The following is a 22,236-nucleotide window of genomic DNA, read 5'->3' as shown; positions in this document are numbered from 1 at the left end:
AGTGAGCACACTGCTAGGAGCTGACTCAACTGTCACAATAAGACAGTAATATACCCTCAGTGGCGATGATGATGAAACCTTTGTCATGACCTGTGACCTTTGCAACACACTAAGAAAATGCTGGCAGTTTGACAGAATTGACATTTAAACAATTTCAAGTTACCTGTGAGACACTGATAAGTGTATGGTTTGATAACATACAGCATGGGAAACCTTCATTACAGTAGTTCTCTTTACGTGCAGGTTAAAGGGAAATTTCACTTTCAAAAAAACTTTTATCGCCTACTCAGACAGTTCTTAAGTTGCTTGATTCAGTATTTAGATATTTGATATTAATTTTAGTTGCCCTGCTCCTTCCTATAAAAACCCATTGTTAACTTCAAACTCCATTTTAACCATTTTAGATTCATCGACAACACCCGTCCATTTTTCTGGTGATGTAATTTATATATATTCAAATTTAAAAAATAAATGAAAACAGTAAATGAAAAAACACAGACAGGCACCTCACATATTAGGAAGGCAGTATCAGTCACCAGTATGGAGTTTGAAGTTACAATGGGTTTGTATAGGAAGGTATCTAAAATGAATATCAAATATCTAAATACTGAATCAAGCAACTGAAAAACTATCTTGGGTGTTCACATAAGCCTGAGTAGACAATATAATGATCCCTTTAATGAATGTGGAGATACAGGTTATATAAGACTTCCCAAAGTTCCAGAAAAGTACAAAATATTGTATCTTTTTGCAAGTTACCTGAGACACGTGGGACAAATCGCAGATGTCTGTCTGTCTGTCTCTCTCACACACACACACACACGCACGCACGCACGCACGCACGCACGCACGCGCGCGCACACACACACACACACACACACACACACACACACACACACACACACACAATAAATTATGAAAGTCAACAGTTCAGCCTCAGAGTAAGAGATCAAATGTGTCCACTTGAAAAGCATATATCATCCATAATACAATGAATGCAACATAAATGCCTGCTGTGCAGAGTGGAAAGATGGCGAAATTAAGTAAGTTTTACCTAGTTAACCTTTTTGAGCTGTTATCTTCCAGCTCCATTTAGTTTAATCTGGTGATGTCTTCACTGGCAGGATGTTAAGTGTAACGAACAGTGTTAAGGGAGCATGTAAACAAGCATGTTTTTTCTGGTTTTATCCTTAGCAGTTGTTGTATTGACCTGTACTTTCTTTGAACTGTACCCATTCTGCAAACTGTTATAATTTCCAATCATTCAATCAAGACTGTCAGAGCCACAGTATATGAACATGGACAAAATACATACATAAATAAACTACATTCAATCTGTAATACCCTGTGAAGTTTCTGCTTACACTGTTACTTGCACAGATCTATGCATGTGTGTCTGCCTAATTCTGTAAACCAGTGGTCCGGGGACCAACAGTGGTCCTTCAGGGGGTTCCAGGTGGTCCCCAGCTAAATAATGGAGAGTTAGTAACCAAATGGACCCTTATAGATCTTTAACTCTTGAGTGTAAAATGAAACCAAATGGACCCGTAAGGCCGGAACCCATAAGAGTTAAATTATTGTTAAACATCTGAAGTCAAAGTTTGCCTGTTATCTCTCCTATGGTGCCAACATCAATACAGCATGGAAATGTGGACATATTCTTTAGTTTTGGGTCTGCAAGGCAAATTTCATCAAAAGGTGGTCAGTTGAAAAAGGGTTGAAAACCACTGCTGTAAACCAATCCCCCATATTTTGCACATTTACCACATATTTTTATTCTAACTTTATATTTTATACTTTATTCTTCTTGTTTCATTTTATTTGACTAAATCTGACCGTATTCATCCTGTTGTTATATTGCATTGTTGTTATTATTAGGACAGTCTTGGGGAACATGCCACACCAACATTTGGCAGCGGTATGAGTGAGTGTCAAATAAAACCCTCCTTAATATTTAATATGAGGCTGTCTCAATTTAGCTTGTCACAGCCCTACTTCCTCACACAAAGTGACTCCATAACGAAGGGTAAAATGTCACTGAGTGTTATTTTGATCCAAGGGCTATGGGTATTGGGTATTGGCTAAGGATGAAAAGCACATTAATTGCAGCCATATACTTACCCCCAGGCACCTACTCAGCACAAACAACCTCAAACAACATCATACTGGAACTAAGGTTAGTGCCTTGCTCAAGGGAACTTTGAAAATAGTTGTTGATGGAGGGCATAGGGATTGTTGCTATTTCACGTTCTTTCTCTCAGGCACACACGCACACACACCATGCCAGTAAACCTCACAGCTGGTTATGGTATCTGGATTGAGGACGTTGTGGTCACAGGCTGTCTCCAAACAACAGATAAGCAAACTGTAATGTTGCAGCTAACATTACCTTGGTGTCGTCAGAGAAAGAAAAACAACAAAAACAGGCACAAACATGTTCCTCTTATGGGCCCCCAGGAGGGTCCAACAGGAACCAGTTAACATCTTATCACACAGAAATTAACTTCTAGACACCAGTCTATGGAGGCCTCTGTCCCTTTGCAATCACCACTGAGCCCATTAATGGCAGAGAGTGTAATGAACGAAATACATAATATATATATATATAATTATTATATCAAATAATTACATGCATTTTGTCTCTACTCGCTCTTCAGATGTTATGCTTGAGGACAGAAAACATACCTTTCTGTTATGGGACAGTTAATAAAACAGCTACTACTAGTCACAAGTGACATTGATTGAGTTAAAGCAATTGCCTCTCCAAAATAGCACATACGTATGTGTAGAAGAGACAGACTATTCACCTGATTCTTAAGGACCTATTGTAATGTTCACAAAAATAAGTTCTACTCTCAGCAACGTTTCAACTGTCATTGGAATTCCTCTTACACTGTCCCAGTATATTAAAGGTAAAGCCCAGTTGACTCTGTATCATGTTTTCCAGCCGTGGTGAGTGTTGACAATTACACAGATAGTCCCTGCCTCCTTAAACAGCTGATTGAGGTGCGTCCATCATATGGCAAGATCAAACCTGTCTCGTTTCTGAATTAAATGCAGTTTACATTTTCTCTACACACGAGGCTGCTCTGCAACCCCCTGATACTAGTGGGAGAGTTGTCATTTCCAAAAGCAGTAATACATAAATCATTTTCATTTTTTTTGTCAAACCTAACCGTTTCTAGCCAAACTTGTGTGACGATTGTCTCTCATGTCACGGTCTAATACTGCTGTATTGAATAGCACCGTGAATAATATTTTTATCGTGGCTTAGATAGGCCTCTCAATATCCTCTCAAATTAGTATTAGTAGGCATATGAGTATTTTATAGGTAAAGAGCTGAGTAACATTCTGCATACAATGTAATACATTTGTTGCACAATTTATTTACATATTGTATTAGATTTTAAATGACACATTAGACTTGTTGAACTGTGTACTTGTGACACCCATAGGTAGGTAGGTATAGCAAGTATTATGTGAAAGCAGAAGGCTATATATTGTCTTTAGGCATAATTGTGTGTTACTACTAGGGCTACTAGCTCCCTCCCCTCTCTCTCTGCCTCTCTCTTCCCCTCCCCCGTCTGTGTAAAAACAAGTCTCCTTTCTGCCTCTGAGGCTGAAACTATTGAGTCAACAAATGTCAGTGCAACCAGCTAGCTTGCTAGGGCAGGGGCCAAGGGGAAAGAGGTGGGGCTGGTGCTCTCGCTCCCTTTAAACCTGGACAGCAGCCAAAGTCTAGAGATTATTTTCAGACAAGAACCACCTGTTAAAATGTGCACTGGACAGTTACGAAGATAATTTAAACCAAGTAAGTAGAGAAGACATAATTTCTAATTCTAACCAAATTACTTGAGTGTAAACGGTTAGTCTTAGTTTAAGATTTGAATAGAGGTCAAGCTGATATAGAAATATCGACTCTTGAATATTGTATGAAGCACCATTTCAAATCTGTAACAGAGAGTACTTTTTCAAGATCTATATCAGCCTGGGGCAAGTTATATGTACATGTATATTATATGTATATTCCCCAAAGCAAAAATGGAACACATTTTAATAAGAAAGTCATTCACATACAGTATGGACTTCTAGCCTTCTAGGGAACTCCTAACAAATATCAAACTGCTTAGCAAACTATCGTATACCAGTGTTCTTTAATGTCCCATTCATCCTGAACATTTAACTATGTCTTCTGTCTCTCTCACACTCTTCTCTCTAGTCTTGTCAACCCACGTGGCCAGTGTCAACAGGAGGAGGGTCTTCTTGGCATACACATAAAGTGAAGAACGCTGCTGTGTACTGAGGCTTATCAAAGGCACCGCACAAAAAAATGAGCTTGCAGGCATAAGGCGTGCCAAAATAAGACCAAGCCACTAAACGGAAATGTGTGCAAGGCTGAATCGGTGGGGACCCCAAGCTCTCTCCATCTTAGTCATTGTGGTAATGACTGAGGAGCGCAATTCTTGTTAATGCTGGCAAGGAGGAGCTACTACAAACCTGTGACAGCTAAACAAAAATTGAAACAACCAGGAAGTGCCTGGAGAATGAGCTTGGGGAGGGCAAAACTCTTTTAGTCGATTGCCTTCCTGTCTGAGAATAGACCGAATGACAGAAAGGGCAGAGGAGATTCTCTTCTCTCTCTCTTCTCTTCTTCCCTCTTAAGCTCAGTGCAATATTTCAGTTTTCAAGTCTACAACGGGGGATGGGTGGAGTCCTGTCCATTTGACTGGATCCAGTCCGGTGCTTCGGGGCAGCCATAATAGTGTGCACTATTGTGTGCGGCTGAGGGTAGGAGAAGAGGAAAAAAGAAGGGAGGGAGTGAGCGAGGGGGAAGAGAAGAGAAACCCCGGCCCCTTTGTGTGGGAAGGACTCAGCAGGAAAGTGATTTTGCATTATTTGAGTTTGGCCAGCAAAGCAAGGCTCTTCTCGGTGGTGTGTCTCTGGACACACCACACACACAGACACACATACACACACTCTCTCTCACACACACACACACACCCACACACAAACACATACCGTTACAGACATTCACACGCATACTACACGCACACACACACACGCCTGCACACACACACACACACGCGTGCACATACACACACACGCACGTACGCACACACATACTACATACTTCAACTACACACACGCAGGTCTTGTCCGGTCCACCCTGCCTTCCACTGGAGCCACATATGTGTATGCAGAGCACAGGGTGGCCAAACAGCGACACCCCGGCTTCTCCTGATGATGAGAGCCGACGTCACACTGGTCTCCATGAATATTGATGTGGAGGATAGTCTGTTTCATAGAAGAACAGAAGGAGGCAAGATGGCTGCCCTTTAGGATTTGTTAAAGAGAAGATCCAGACGGTTTATTGGAATTTCTACAAAGTGGAGGGACGTGAAAACAGGTGAGAATCTCCCGGGACGCTTTTTGCCTCTCTTCCCGACCCTTTTCCCCTTTAACCCCGGCTGTCGGTTTGATGGTTATTGTGTATCAGGCGAGGCATTGCAAATGTCCCCCCTCGGTAAAAAGCAAGAGCCAACATAATAAGGAGGGGATATTAGATAAAGCTTCTCCAACATGGCTGACGATTTCTTTCTTTCTTGCTGCCAGTTGAAAATAATAGGGATATTTTTGTGCTTTCTATCTGCCCTACATTCAATGAATACTCATTCTTGCCTCTGGAATTCCCGTTTAGTATAAAAATTATAACCTTAGAGTGCTTGTACAGGACTTTTTTCTCCCTTGAAGCATTATTACGAATGCCTGTAAAGGTAATGCATTCATTCCCCCCCTCCTCAATATATTTCCCCCCTCCTTTATTTTTTCATGGTATATTTTTGGATCTTTCTGATCAATATTCTGTATGTATGTGCGCATTCTATACACTGCTTTTGCTTTGAGAGGGGGAAGTTATACCTTTAAATATATTGTATATCAACGGGGACATGAGTTTCTTTTGAGAAATATGTTCAGCAAGCCAATCTCTCCTATCTATTTATTTTCACTTCTGCAGCTGCATGTGCGTTTTGTGCTGCTCAACAGGGAGATGTTGAGTAGAATAGTAAAAGTCTTCCTCGACCTGTCCAGCACTATAAGTGCATGGAGTGCATGGACATCCGTGGAGCAAGGGGAGAGCTTCTGGCTTTGTGTATCTCAGTGTGAATCAGCTTTCATTGCATTCACTGGTGAATGACAAGCAGACACAAAGGCAAGCATAGTCCCAAGGAGAGGGGAACAGAGAGGAGAATTGCAGCAGTAGAGAGTAGTCAAGGCAGACAAGGTCAGAAAGCTCCAAAGGAAATGAAACTCAATCCTACCGCACCATTAGCTGTGGAAACAAGAATGGCAATTCTGGAGTTGGTTTCTTATATGACAAAGCTTAAGAGGATTGTTACCACTACCAGACAGCAGCCAACCCACACATTTTAAATAAGTTAATATGCTCTATGAAATAATGACTAACATGACAAGGTTATATATTGTTTATACCAAATAATAAAGCCAACCACATTAGTACTTAGATTCCACTATACCAATTGCCAAATTAATTCATTTTGAATAGAACCTTTCTAGGAGAGATAATTGTCACAGCAAGAGGGTGTGTGTGTGTGTGTGTGTGTGTGTGTGTGTGTTGATGTGTATCTGTCTGTGTATGTGCATGCACATACCTGTCTAAAAATGTCTCTTGGGTCTGCAAAATGGACACATTGCCTCTGCATATGTAACAGTTTCTTGTTCTATTTGAATGATTGGAACTGAAGTCAGTGACAGCGTGGTGACCGACCATACACCTATACGAGAAGTCAAATTATTTGAATTGGAATAAATTAAGGAAGTGAAAGGATGGATTACGGTTTTTGTTTTTCCCAGAGTACAAAAGGGTGAATATTCATTACTGGAATGCTAAAACACAGTGGCATCTAAGACTATATTAATGAGGGAAGATACACACAGTGTGGCTGTTCCCAACAACAAGGCCTTGTGCATCACCTGACCTCATGAATAGCTAATGAGCCCTTGTTAGCCCTTGTTATTTAAACAAATCCACAAACAGTTACATCAGATTAAGACAATGATAACCCATTAGAGCATGACAGATCTACCTGCAATGTTTGGGTATTTAATTTGTGTATTCCACAAAATGTGGCTGTAATGTCACCCCCTCAATAGCCACAATTAAGCCTATGGTAAAATGCAAAATAAGGCATGCCTGGAAGAGAGAGCACAACAAGTGACCTTTAATAGGCTGTTGTAAATAAGCAGTGTAGTCTAGAGAGAGGAGGTTATAAAATGTTAATGTGGCAACAATGAAGGAATTCAAGCCAACTCAACCTGACATCACCCTCTGTGGTAGTTTGATTAGTTTAGTTTAGCTTAGCTGCACAGTTATAAAACATTGAAAATCTGATAAAATTATTAACAAAACACAGAACTTTGGCTAACTGTACTAAAACCAGAATTGAAATCTATAAGCCAGTGTCAGTATTGCAATTCCATGGGAAGTGTGGCGAAATAAAAGTCAGTTGCTTGTCAAATGACTTGATGGACAAGCTAGCTTAATCTTGTGTTTAACTGATAGACAAGAGGGTAACACTGTTCATTCATAACAAGCTTTCAGTTAACTATTTAATCAAATAATTTTCTTAACTGTTCTCATACTGCATTTGTGTTGGTTAAATTAGCATTTGCATGTAGTCACTACACTACAATCTTGACAGTCGAGTGAGATCTCAGTTCTTAGCACTAGCTAGCTGTCAAGAGCTTTGGGCATAACAATGGTAGTGTGTTCCACTTGGGCGAAGGCATGGCTGTGTTTTGATACGGCAAGCGTGGTCATTGACTGTCTACTGTCAACACAACCACGTAGGCGGGGGTGTGTTCCATAGCCCTTATAAAGTATGTTTGACTGGATGAGACAGCATTGGTTTTTCTATCTTCTTTTAGGTGAATTGGTTGTTCCATTCGGATGGATTTCCACAATGATAAGTCTATGTACTGTAGATAACTCTAATGTGATGTGATGTGGTAACATGAAATACCAGTTTGACTCCATGATTGTGGCTTAACTGGTGAGTAAAGTAAAAACAGAGGGATTGAACCACACATTAAAGAAGGGTGGTGTGCCTCTGTGGCAGTATAGTGTGGTCTGGATTTGATGCATTATTGATTTTAGTTTTTTACAATCACACCACTGCAGATGCTCATTGTACTCATTGTACTCATTGTACTCTGCCCAAAACATTTTTACCAAATCTTTTTAGATCTGTCAATATATTGCAAGGATCATGTGCAACTATGTATTTCTTGCTAATGAATGTGTATTGATACAGCTGTGTATATACTATATATAACAGCTAATGTGGTATTTTGTATCCAGTTGCAGTGTGTGCACTGCACACACTGCAGTTTCAGTTTCACACTGCAGTTTTAAATTGTGGAAAAGCACATTTAATTACTCATATCGTAAGATCATGTTTTGTAACAGATTCTTTCTGGATGTGTTTGCATTATCTTTCTTCTTGCACATGATGTGGCTGCTCTTACATCAGCAGTTAAAAAAGGACATCAGAATCTACAACAGGAGTTGCAGGGGGCTGAAGGTTGGGGGGATAGATAGATCAATCACATGGATACTGGGCTGCCTTCACTGATAATGTGCAGTCGGTTGGACTGCTTCTCTGCCATGGGCACTAAGTTCCCTTTATGTCACTTTCCCAGGGTAAAAGACAATATCACCTCAGAGAAGAATGTCCAGTTGCCATAGCAGTCCACCAACAATGCTGTCCATAAACAATAGCCCAAACTCAAACTTCTGACCACTCCCTAGCAGTGAGCCCACATATTAAATTTCCAGCCTGGGGCTGCTTGGTTACAGACATGACATGGTGAAACTGCTCCAGTAGCAGGTAGGGTACAACATTTTAGATGGCAATGCCTTTGCTATGCCTTGACTATTATTTTCCTGAGACAAAATGGCGAGCTGCTGAGTGTTGTATTGATCTCTGCGGCTATCGATTCCTCTCTTGTCTGCTATGGGAGGGGGATATTTTTCCACAGCAATCACATGTTACTACTGCAATGGAACCGTTGTACAGAAAATCTGCTTCGCCCCAGATATTTGAAGTGAACTGCAAAATAATGAAAAATAAAAATACAAATGTTGTGGTGGCTATGAAGAGTGCTCAATGATGCTCAATGATGATACATTTCCATATTGTCACAATCAGTTAACAGCATAACAACGAATGATGTAAAACAAAGCTTCTGCCTAAGATGCCCATGTGTGTTTCAAATTTTAAATAAGCTTTGGCCTGAACTAGATCATATCTACATTTCATCAACATGAATTGTATTGTGTTGAGGTTTTTAATTAAAAAGTTTTACGAATAATCTATATAGGTCTGTTAAGAAAGATCTTTATATTGATTTTTCCATTTACGGATATATTATCTATGGCATGTCAATAAATCATTGACAACATCTGCAGAATGGTCAACCGTTCTTTACATGGCTTTATTCTAATCAATATATTCTTCTTCTATCACTATATATGGTCCAGAAAAATGTAGAAACGTTGGAAGTTTAAAAACATGTAGAGAATGTTCATTACATGTTGTTATTACATGTTGTTACATTGTTGTATGAAACTGAACAGGAGAATAGTATAATACTGCTATTCAGTAACTATTATTCATATTTACCATGTTATGGAAACCATTCAAGGTTTCAAGTGAAAATGTAATAAGCACGCCAGTCTCCGTTCCATCTCATTGCATTGCGTCAAAGAGATACTCTGTAGTAGTAGTAATTACGGCTTGGGAATGATAATGTTGTGTTTGAGTGGCACACGTGGCCGAAGGGAGGGAGTGTGTTTCTGGATGTGGAATCGTGTATCGATGTCAGGGCTTACCTCAGGGGTGAGGCGGCCGAGGCAGGGACTGAAAAGAGCTTCCTCCACGTGAACGCAGGCACATGGCCGCTCTGTTTACAAACACTATCCCAGCATTCCTCAGTGAGACAGCGAGCGAGATGTTACGTAATGCCACCCCCCTCCCCCCAAAGACGCCGCCTCTCTACTTCCCGCCTTTCGCGCCGGGACCGATTGCTCCCTCTTCACTGGGGCGAATCTATTTGTATATTGTCACCTGGGTTTCGCCACCAGGAAGTGCCGAGAGTGAGAAAGAGACGGAGGGGTGAAGCCAAGCTGGCCGAGACGGTGTCTGTGACCGCAGAGCGAGGCACCGCTGAGGCAAGCGGCTTCCCTAGGTTGTCATGACATTGAGTTGTATGGCCTCCAGAGTATGCAAAGGCCTAAATAAGGCTACAATGGTGCCGGCCTTATCAGTAACTCACTGCTTTCTTCATAAGTGCATCTGTGTACGCGTACGTTCAAGTCAATTTATCATACTATTTTATTCCTGTGTTGTGGCTTGAAAATGCATATGTGTGCAAATTCACACCCGTCAAAACATACTTTATAAGGTGCACACACATACACACTACATTGTACACCCACAATCACATTGTCAAAAACATTTCTGAAGGCCTATTTTGGTACAAATAACCATTTTCACTCACTGGATAGTTTACTCAATGTTTTTTGGTGAGAATTACTAATTCAATGTTGAATGTGGTTTACAAACTCGTTAACTCATTCAATGCCAGACTACATAATCCTTTAATTCATGTCCACTACGATCGTTCCCCCGATCATTGATAATTACAGTGCCTTAAAAAAAAGAAATCACACCTGTGTGAAGTGAGTGGTGCAACTGTACCGTGTGGGGACATCCAGACCCCCAGGAACGTGGCCAGGGGGCGGGATGGTTCCAGCGAGCCTTCCCGCGTCCGAAACGGCCGAGAAATGACAGAGTTACCGTGTAGGGGTCCCCGGGGGGTCCCCGGAACATCCGGACCCCCAGGAACGTGGCCAGGGGGCGGGGCGGTTCCGGCGAGCCTTCCCGCGTCCGAAACGGTCGAGAAGTGACAGAGATACCGTGTTGCAGCTTTCTGTGCTCGGACACGTACAGCGTACACATACATACACGTACGCATACGGACACACATAGCTGCGTAATGGAGCGGAGGCACCGCTCAAAAAGGCGACTCAAATAATATATATCATGGCGGACCAGGAAGCGGAGTTGTCCAGGAGGCGAGTAGTGATTTCAGCCCTGGGTTTGCACCGAATGGTCATTTAAAGTTGGCTGCCCAAGTTGCGGGTACCGCTCAAGGAAACGACGTTGCCCAAGTTGTGGGATTTTGGCGGAAGTACCGCTCAAGGAAATTATGTTGATGCTTTACAAATCAGTTAATCCGTGAATGAAACAAGTGTTGTGATTGGTCAGAAAAATATCGTATCCGGGGGAAATACATCTGACGGATGTTCCGGACCGACACTTCCGCTGATAGCGTCTCTGCCTTAGGTTGTGACTTGTACATGTTGTCTCAGTAAGACAGCCCTCCCCCGATCCACAAGGAGGAGCAGTGCACCAAAGCATTATGGGAACTGTAGTCCAGAAAGTAAGTGAGCCCAGTGTCCATGACATCAGAGACACTGGGCTCACTGCTAAAATCTAAAATATCTAAAACCACATATTACACACATAAAGACCCCCAGGAAAGTGTTCTAAATCTTCTTAAAAAAATTGCAAAAAGGGTGAAGTGTCCCTTTAAGAATGCACCCACATATTTTGTATGGTGCCACACTGATATTTAAACAACTGACGAGTCACATTCAGAGTGACAAGATTGACTTATTACTTATTTTATTTTTCCATGTCATGCCTTTGTCAGTGTGCCATACAGCCTCTCTGTTGTGTTGCCATTGGTAGGTTTATTCATCTTTTACACTGCAATGCTAGTAATTGGAGTAAGTAGATATGGGAAGAGGATACAATAATGGTAATGAATGTTATTCCGACATGTGTGTGCTGTGCACGTGCTTATACTGTATGTGTGCGTGCGCTCCCCTGCATGTGCACAACTTGGGCCACCCCAGTCAAAAAGTCTGTACATGCCATAGGACAGTGGTGGGTAGCATTAAGGTGTGAAAATGTTTAGAAAGGGAGTATAATTACAAGAATAAACACACAAGCCCAAGCCCTCAACGCAAACTTGCAAATCACTAAAGTCAAATGAACCACAAACAACCTAGTTGTTTGTGGTTAGTCTAATGAGGAAGATGAAAACCCTTATTGCAAAGGTTCTTGCAGTGTAATGACAACAAGATTATAACAAGTAAGGTCACAATTTGGAACCAGGTCACAATTTGAAGAGTTCAGATGCCTTATCAGTTATCACTCATAACATCTGCCAACCTCTTTCATGATCATGGAATTCCCAAAAGAGAATGTCACCTCTGTCTTCTAAACAGCTGCCTTTGAGGAGGCTGCCTGGCCACCACTTAAAATGGCTGTCAGGCACGGGCTGGCTCCTAGAAGCTGTCACTGACAAAGGTTGGACCCTATGGTCTCCTGTTGTCCACACAAGGAGCACAAAGCAAGACAGCTGGCCCCAAATGTCATTTAGAAGTGTAACCCTTACCAAAGGCTTTTGAATGACATCACTAACTACTTCAGAGGGCTTGGAGTGGCGCAGGCTTCAATATTAGGTTTCCACTGTGGAATGTGCCAGCGCAGCAGCTGGTGTCTTTACCCAAGACTCCTTAATGACAAGCGTGTTTGTTTGGTACTGGTAAAACATATTTACATTCGGGGACAGAGCCCACACTTACATTTTGAGGGGTCACAAGTTCACATAAACATGTCCATAAGGCAAATGACCAGACCAGAGATACACAGTAAAATCCTCTAAAATGGACCCAGGTCCAATATAGAAATTTTACATTGTCAGTTGAATTAACATTGAGGATTTGACTGTGTACTATAACTGTATTATGTGTCATATAGTTACTATAAAATGTTTATCCTCATCATGACTAAATTGTATCAGTGGAACGCAAGATCCTGTGTTTTACATATGGCAGATCAAATATTTCAGGACCAACATGTTTTTGTTGGACAATGTTTGTGTTTGTTCTCTTAAAGGGATATTTCACTTTCAAAAAAGCGATGTGAACACCCCAGGCAGTTTTTAAGTTGCTCGAGTCAGTATTTAGATATTTGATATTCATTTTAACTGCCCCACCTGATCCTATACAAACCCATTATAACTTCAAACTCCATTTTAACCATTCATCGAAAATACCCATCGTTTTTTCTGGTGACTCATACTGCCCTCCTAATACATATGGGGTCCGTGTTTTTTCATTTAATTTTTTCATTTATTTTTAATAATCTTTTTAGATTTTTTTTGTCTTCTCCGGCCTCCTCCTGGAGGAGGTTATTTTCCCAAAAAATTATAGAAGTTTTTTTTAAAGTGACATATCCCTTCAATACCTGAAAACAACTTTATCTAACCAACATGGTATGGAGGGATAAAAATAACAGTACTTGTGCAGACGGAGGAAGCATGATTGATGAGTCACACAACCCTGCCCTATTTGAATAAGCTCATTCATCTATGGGAACGCTAAAACAATATACAGACTGGGCTTGAAAAATGCTCACCATCATACAGTAGAAAAATGGATGAATCGTCTGATTCCTGGGTGCGCGCACATGTGTGATTCTAGGTGTCTTTCATGGGAGCCTTGATTCACAGAGATCGTTATTCTATAGAAAAATGCTTGTGTGTCTGTGTGTGTGTGTGTGTGTGTGTGTGTGTGTGTGTGTGTGTGTGTGTGTGTGTGTGTGCGCGCGTGCATGCGCGCGCGTGTGTATGTGCGTGTGATTTGTGAGTTTCAAGACGTCCTTCAGTGGGAGCCTTGATTCATGACAGAGAACATCCCTCACCAGGAGAGGATTTGTGATTCCTTCCATTCAATGAGAGTCACGTGCCCCCTCTCTCTCTCAGTGGAGGGAAACTGCGGAGCATAGCAACAGTGGCTTAGGTCAGGCTGCTTGGAAACCAATGAGAGAGAAAGAATATCAGTGCATTCTCTGCCATGATGAGATCAGACAAAAGAGCACATTGTGCATATTTGATTCACTGCTCAAATGGCAGTGAGGTATCTGTCTGATTTTACATGCAAAGGATATAAGGTTAGGGGGAATTAAGCAGAAGCCCTGAATGAAAACCAAAACACCCCCCCAAAAGATCCATACAGTGTTGTTAACGTAGGCTTTCATGCCAATAAGATCTGTGCTTGGTTTCCACGTCATTGCGTGCGTGTGTGCGTGTGTGCGTGCGTGTGTGCGTGCGTGCGTGCGTGCGTGCGTGCGTGCATGCATGCGTGCGACCGTGCATGCATGCACGAGTGTGTGTGTTTGTGGGAGTGTGTTTGTGGGAGTGTGTTTGTTGCCCGCCACGCTATTTGGACTTCCTGCTTTATAATAATGTTTCCATTGGCTCTGTTTATGTGTTGACCTCCTCTCTTCCTGTTTTATCGGATGCTGGTTGGAATGTGGATCATGGCAACAGAAAGTGCATGTTGGTTAAATCAAATGTAGCCAAACGCGGTGAGGCCAATAAGACCTGAATGAAAGCTGTGGGGCCAATAAGGACCTGAATGAATCAGGGACTTGAGTTATCATCAGCTGTCCAGTTTTGCAACGTTTCATTAGAGTGTAAAAGATTGAGGAATTGTATAGCAAAAAATGAAAAGATTAACCAAAATTCAACTCAACTGCATCCATCACTATTCCAAGTGTAATGATTTACAACTGTCTTCCTTGCCAAAGATGCCCCCAAGATGCACAGTTTAACTTCCATAGTACAAAACCCATAGCATTTCCCATACTAACAGTGGAATCTGACTTAAGAAACAACATCAGACTTCTGGAAAATCATTATTTCAGCATGGCAGTCAACATAGCAGTCAAACCCTTGAACACGAGTATTAGACTAGTTTCCCCCAACAAGCACAGCAACGCCAAGGTTTTTTGGAGTATGTGACTATTGATTCTCCGGGCCGGGATCAATCTGCAAAGCACATGTGTGCAGTACCACACACTAGAGCAGGCTCCATTCTCTTCAGGCTGCTGCACCGGGCTAATGTATAGAGCAGCTGGAGCTTTGGCGCTAATAAGATGGTCACCATGGCTACCACACATCATGAAAGAAATTAACTTTACACTGTGTACAGTTCATCAACATAGTCAGATATATTGACCGGTGAATTGACAAATGGGTGTGTAGGGAAAAAGGATCAGGCAGCTTTGGGAAGGTAAGCAAAAGTACACAACCGTGAGGGGGTGGGAGGCAGCAGCTAAATAGCTTTTCTGTGCGTGTTCTGAGGGCTCAAGAGGGAGCTTCTTAATTAGAATGTTGGTGTGATTCAGCCTGAACGTACAGAGATAGGATTTGTCCATTCTATGTGAGTTTGGCTGCATGGGGCCACACTCACTCATGCGAGTCAGGAACTCTCCGGGTTTGAGTAAAATGGTGACGTCAAATTCCAGGAAGACAGCACTGCCCGGCAGAATTTATGATTCTGTCCTTATCGGTACATAACTCGAGCGGTGCTGAGTCCACTATAGCAGCCATCGCAATGTTCGGCGAGGCGACTCACTTGCCTGAGCTCGCTCGCGGGCACCTCTCGTTGCTTATGCCCGCCAGAAAAGATGTCTCTCCATCGCAGTGACTGGGGGCGTCACCATTTTACCCAAACGTGAAGAGAATTCCATACTCGCCTCACTCATGGATGGCACATGCTTCCATGCTTCCATGGTTTTGTAAGAAAATCCAAGGTTTGATGCGTTTATGGGTCAGATCAGAGATTGGGACAATGAGCAACTGTTTCCTACTCTTAGGAAATCTACCCACACACATTAACATGGTGGAAGTAACTCATACGTACAGTAGTGCCCCCCATGGTTTTGTGTATTTAAAGTGAATGCAGTGTGGCAGAATTCACTTTATTTTAGGGGCTGTGGTCTAGAGCTCTTCACAGGGTGCCCCGATTCCGAAAATACCCGAGAGGACCCGAGACCTGCACATGACGGATCCGTATTTTATCATAATCACTCGGGCTGGGTCAGAATCGGCCGTATGTCCCACGGAACTCGTTCTGTCTATCATTATGTGTAATACACGAGTGGATCCGAGAAGACCCGTACTATACCGTATGGCCGTGTGTGTGTGCGGCACGACCGTGACGCACTGCACTGGTGAAAGACAAATGTAATGAAGTGCTGTTGTGACTTGTGCGATGTAACTTGCGATGTAACTTGTGCAATGTTTTAGGCTGGTTTGGAATAAGATTAGCCAGGCTGATTTGAATTGAAAACACCGGCGTACAATCCAGATTCCTCGTCGTGTCTTCTCAGTATCTCGTAATCTCGGAAATAATTGTCATGGGTTCACTCCACTCAGGCTCGGTGCCGTCATTTGAAAGAATGAGGATCCATTTCGGGTTCGGGACCATTTCTTTGTACCCGTGAAGCTCTGCGGTCCGGAGTTCTTTTGGTTGGTGTCAGTAAGAGACTAATCAGAGAACTAAGCTCATTCTTTGACCTAATCAAACATATTGAATGAGGACATTGTGCTCTATTGAGCACTTTCCTTCTGATGCTTCCAAATGTTGGCTAAACTGCTAAATAGACAAGACCATGTTTAGCAGTCAACGTATGACACACAGGATCGCCCCAGGGATGTATTTGTGACAGTGTGTGTACTGTGTGTGTGTGTGTGTGTGTGTGTGTGTGTGTGTGTGTGTGTGTGTGTGTTGCTTGTGTCTTAGATGTGTTGTTTGCAGTTGATCCTGCTGAACAAGTTGTGTGAGTGTACCTCAGATAAGAGGTTAGACAGGTTATTGCTCAAGTCTGTATCTGCGTGACAAACAAACTTTACTATTATTATTAGACAAGTGCTCATAGTCAGTCTGGCAATGCCAAACTACCAAGAGGTTCGAGAGCCGCGTACCGGCCCGAACTCTAGACGTTCAGGCCGCTGCTAACCTCTAGTATGCTCTAATGCTAAGACAGCAACTTCCATGGATACTGAGCTTCCACAAAGTTCAGAACCGGAAATACTACACTCTGTCAGATCTAAACATGCTTTCTATTTGACCTCACAACTAAAATTCCATTGGGAAAATATAAAGTTTTGAACTCATCAACATCAGCAGTACCAACTACCAAGTACCAACCCCAGTTAATCGTTATCCTCACTACCGTTCTGCAGTTACTCTTCTGTCCTGAGAATGAGTATTACATGCTGCCAATTCCATCTGACAGCAAACCGGCTCCACTATCCTTAAACCTTACCCTATCTATCTCGGGTGTTGTTTTCTTTCAGGTTGTTTTTGTATTTAAAAAAACATCCAGTCCCTCGCTGGTGCTGGACTAAAGGTTGATACAGTGAAGAAGGCAGGGAAGTCCGGGAACAGCTTCTGCTCGACTTTGCTTTTATTATTTTACACATTCTTTTTTACCAACACAACGTTTCGGACATCATGTCATGGCCGAAACGTCGTGTTATATGTCGGTGTATAATAATCACTGTGGAGCAGAAGCTGTTGTGCAGACTTGGTTCTTCTTCACTGTTTTTGTATCTTAATGAGCTTGTTGTATTTTCTTTATAATAGTTTAAATATTAGTGATGATAGTGTTTTCTGTACTGCCTCTTGCAGGGTCTGTTTTGTTGTCTGTTTCCAGTGTTGAGCAATATTACTTAGGAGAGTAATGTGTTACTTATCTATTTACTTATTTTTATACAAAAAAGGGATGTACAAACACAATCTGTTTAGTCAGCTTCTTTTAGAACTGAATCCAATTGTTTTGAATAATAATATTAAGAAGAGTCACAAATCACCCTAAAAGGCTATAAAATAAAGTAGCAATCCCTCTCGACCTTTTAAATTAAATGTTTTCAAGACAACAGCCAACAAATCAAAAAAACAAAAAAGTAATATGTAATATGTTCTAATTTTACAAAGTAAATAGGTATAATATTACTTTTTTGTCAGAGTAATACCTTACTTTACTCATTACTGGGAAAAGTAATAATATTACAGTAATACATTACTAGTAACTAGTTACTGCCCAACACTGCTGTTTTCATAGATAACTCAACTGAATAACAGGGTTGCATCGCCTGAATTGTTTTCAAAACCTGGACCAGGCTAGGTTGTCTTTCAGCTTGCCACATAGTCACTCTGTAAATGGATCACTGTTTAACAACTTACACTCTGTATACTTCGTCGACCGGGATCTCCCAGGGATGCACACTTGGTCCCCTCGTATTTTCCCTCTACACCAAATCTCTTTGCCGAAAATAGCCGATCTACAAGTTTGTAGATTTGCTATTTTCTCACAATGTTCGCCAATTTACATGTAGGCTTAATATGACCCATATATATATATCCCAGTAAGATTCATGTGATTAAGAACGCATTTTAAGCTATAGAGCATCCATAAGGACTGGTGCTCTCCAGAAAGTAAATACAGTACGGTATGATTGAACCTAAAAGCACAGCTCATTACGTCGATAGTGTACCATTTGTACCACTTTTTCAAACATGTGAAGCTTTTCTTCGCATTTAGTTTCAGCTATATTCCTCCAGGCCCCTCTCTGTGTGAAAATGCAAACAAATTAACTTGATTAAATTGTGCTGACAAAGTACAATAATGGGAGGCAATGGGAGAAACTGATGTAGGGGAACACAGGACTTCAATGGGGATCTCCACCAACCACACTCCCATGGCCACATCTGTCCTGCATTAGACATAAGGAACAATGTGGATTGTACAGATCCAGATCCCTTCTTCTTGAGGGGAAGGATTGGGGGAGGGGGAGGTTCACTCGGGATGAAATTACAAACAGAAGTGTATGTATATCCTCTGTGGTTTGACGTAATCTATTAATCTAGTCTTGAACACATTTCCAAAAGAACCAAAAGAAGAAAAAGAGAAGGCTATGGAAGTACCACTCTCATGCATTCTGTTTTTTATGCAGACAATTTAAAGCCACATTATTATTGAGCTAAGAAAGGTAGGATAGATTGAATAGTATGTGAAGACTGCAAAGATCGCAATACAATTGTATATACTGAAGGCATATATGTGAATACAATCTCAGTTTAAAATGTAAAAAGTGATTTGCTAAGCACATTTCAAGAAAGAGAGGGGGGGGGGGGGGGGGCAAAACCGCTTTTAAGTCCCGAGTCTGCCACAGCGAAAAGATAAATTCCACATTATGGACAACAATACCTGTTCATTTTCTAATCTATACTATATTATTCTAAACATTAAGAACAGACTCTGACTGTGTTGTAATTTGCTCACTTCTTTGGTGTAAACAGAGAGAGGGAAATGACTCAACAGTTGCTCAGGAGTGGCCGCGTGATGCAGCCATTATTACTGTATGTCACAATCTAGTCATTAGGCCCCACGGCCGGCATCAACAGGAAGCTGCAGTAGTTCACCTGACACCCACAGAGAGATCTGGTGTTGTAGAAGCTCTCGGTATCAGGTTTACTTCACCAAATCCCTTTACATGATCCCAAAGTCAAATCACCAACTTATTTCCTTTGAACTAAAACCCATCTTGTTGGAATGTTTCTTTTTTATTTCACTCTCAATCTCTGAACTTGTTATACGGTATGCAACAATCCAAAGTTAGCTCACAAACATCAACACTTGCTGTTAACTAGCTCTCAGGTTGGTTGTAATGTATTCCTTGTATCCATGTGACCATGTAAGTGATATCCATATAGTAATGGAAAGCAGATCTCCTGCTGCTGTGTTTTAGCTGCAGTCCATTGGCCATTAATCTGAAACAACACATGCTTCATATCAACAGACCTTTAAACTAGATACACTCTTTGATATGGCCAATGTATCCCCCATACTATTAACTTTTAGCCTGAAGGAAAAAGTCCCCCAACACCCGCAACCCCCTGAGTATTAGCAATCAGTTGGCATAAATGACAATTAGTTCTACATTTCCTATGCCACCAAAATGTGGAACGCCCTACCAACAGTCATTAAGACATGCGAATCCCTTGACTCCTTCAAAACCGCTCTCAAAGGGCACCTACGGATGGCTGCAATTCGAAACTGGCCCCCGTAAAATCTGAATCCCCCCCCCCACCGCCCACCCCTTTTTTCCCTCACTGTATATGTTTCTTTTCCCTTTTTACCTCCATTATGATGAATTCCTGTTCTGTTCTTTGTCTATATAGAAGTGTCTATTTGTACGTCTCTAAATGTTTTGATGAATTGAACATGGTGGACCCTCTTGTAAACAAGTGTAATGCTTAATTGGGTCGTCCACTCACAGTTAACAGCCTTTGTATTGAGTTTGTGCTTGAAATGTACTGTAATTCTGCAAAAATATTTCAATCAATCAATCAATAGGCAGTACATAGACTTTACATATATGTACTGTACCCAGCAAGCACGGTCAGGACCTGGACGAATTAGTGACGTCTCGATTGGGGCCAGATCAAGTCAAACCAAGATTCGACCCAGAATATCACCTGATTTCAACATACATTCTGCCCACTAAGACAGACGTCCCTGGATGAATCAGAGAGAGTCCAATCGAGGCCAGATCAACTTATGTCATATCATAACTAGTCCGATCTGGCCCAGAATAAGTTATATTATTTCAACTGGTGAAGACGTCCTGGAAATGACGTAAAGATCATCCCCATATGGGCTGGGATCTGGCCAAGTCCTGAACGTCACCAGAGTCACCGGACGTCGTCGTCATAACGTCATCATGACGTCATTTGGCTTGCTGGGTAGCTGATCAGCACATTGCACGTGTGAGAAAAAGTCATTGCCGAGTCATTGCGTAAGATGGCACACACGTTAGACAATATTACATCAGTTATGAATTTGCATTTGGACATGTAGAACAAACACAAAATAAAAGAACAGTAATGTGACTTAGTCATAATGAATATAAAGGAAGTTAAAACTGCTCTCACGTTTGGGAGTTTTAAGCTTTAGAGTAAGCTTTAGAGAAGGTTTATACACTTAGGTAGAGATGAGGCTGGCTAATCTCCCCCCATCTGAATTGTGTGCTGTGATGTATGCATTTGACATCTCTGATTTAATGTGGAAGCTGGGCTCCCACTACATAGGGTTAGAGTGCACCCAAACATCTGTCCGGTAACTAGAAATCTTCATGGTCGCACCGGTGCACCTCACAATTATGTGTCCATGTGTGCGTGCACCTAAATATGTGTTGGTGCATCGCTATGAAAAACTTAGGCACACCAGTGCAACCAAATAAAAAGTTAGTGGACTGGAGCCCTGATAAATAATTGGGTTAATTAGAGTCATTCATGGGGGCATTCCCACTTTGAGGCTGGTTTTATTGTCCCAGATGATCCTATAGTGTGATAATAATCAAACATTGTTGATATTTATCCGAAAGAGTACATCCGAGTGGGATGGTATGAGTTGCACATGATAGCGTCTACAAGGAGACAAACTTGAAGTGAATAGGAGGATGTTCGATTTTTGCAAGAAACAACCTGTTATGGGTGCATTAGACAGATGAAGCTTATCGATATGTGGCAAGAACATGGCTATGTACCATATAGCGTGTCTCGTCAGATATATCACAACTGTTCATCCGTTACCACAGCAAGTTTTACCAGCTCCATTGTTTACATCTCAGTCCCCGACCCAGTGGCCTTGTGTTTAGAGCATCCACGCTGAGATTGGGAGGTCAGGGGTTCAATCCCTGGCCGAGTCATACTGACAACTAGGAAAATGGTACCCAATGCTTGCCACTCAGCATCAAGGGTTTTTTTGAGGGGTAAGTCCCTGTGACATAACATGTACTTGTTACCTCATGCTATAGAAACAGGAGATACGCCGTTTCCAAGGCTACTTACTTAAGATTGTTTACATCTGCTTCTGCATGTGATTATGTGAGATGAGATCATCTGAGATGCCACGTTGCTCAGCTGGGCTGAGCAATCACACACTAGACACTATCCTGTAGTGTGTGATGTGCCATATTTTAAAATATGTGGATGTACCATGCTACAAGAGAAGACAATTAGGTGCGGGATGTAACCATTATTTCAAAATCGCTCCCAATTTTAAAACTCCTGTAGTGTGAACCGATCTTTATTCATCCACTGTTATATTCTGTTTTAAGGATCTCAGCAAAATACACATTTTACACTGAGAGCTAAATTAACTCTCTAGATTATCGTCAACTCACAGAGAGTCTACAAATGTAACCAAATGCACACTTTACATT

General features: G+C 41.7%; 1 protein-coding gene across 1 annotated transcript in view; it reads left to right on the top strand.

Annotated features, from left to right (window-relative positions):
* Positions 1 to 5,285: 5,285 nt before the first annotated feature.
* Positions 5,286 to 22,236, top strand: part of tet2 (tet methylcytosine dioxygenase 2) — a 49,326-nt gene continuing 32,375 nt past the window's right edge. The window contains exon 1 of the mRNA XM_079499391.1: positions 5,286 to 5,407. The gene's annotated coding sequence lies outside the window, so the exon portion shown is untranslated. The remainder of the gene's footprint in view (positions 5,408 to 22,236) is intronic.

The sequence above is a fragment of the Electrona antarctica genome (genome assembly GCF_951216825.1).
Source record: "Electrona antarctica genome assembly, chromosome: 4".
Taxonomy (NCBI): domain Eukaryota; kingdom Metazoa; phylum Chordata; class Actinopteri; order Myctophiformes; family Myctophidae; genus Electrona; species Electrona antarctica.
Note: the sequence above shows the minus strand (reverse complement) of the source record. Positions and strands in the feature narration are given on the sequence as shown.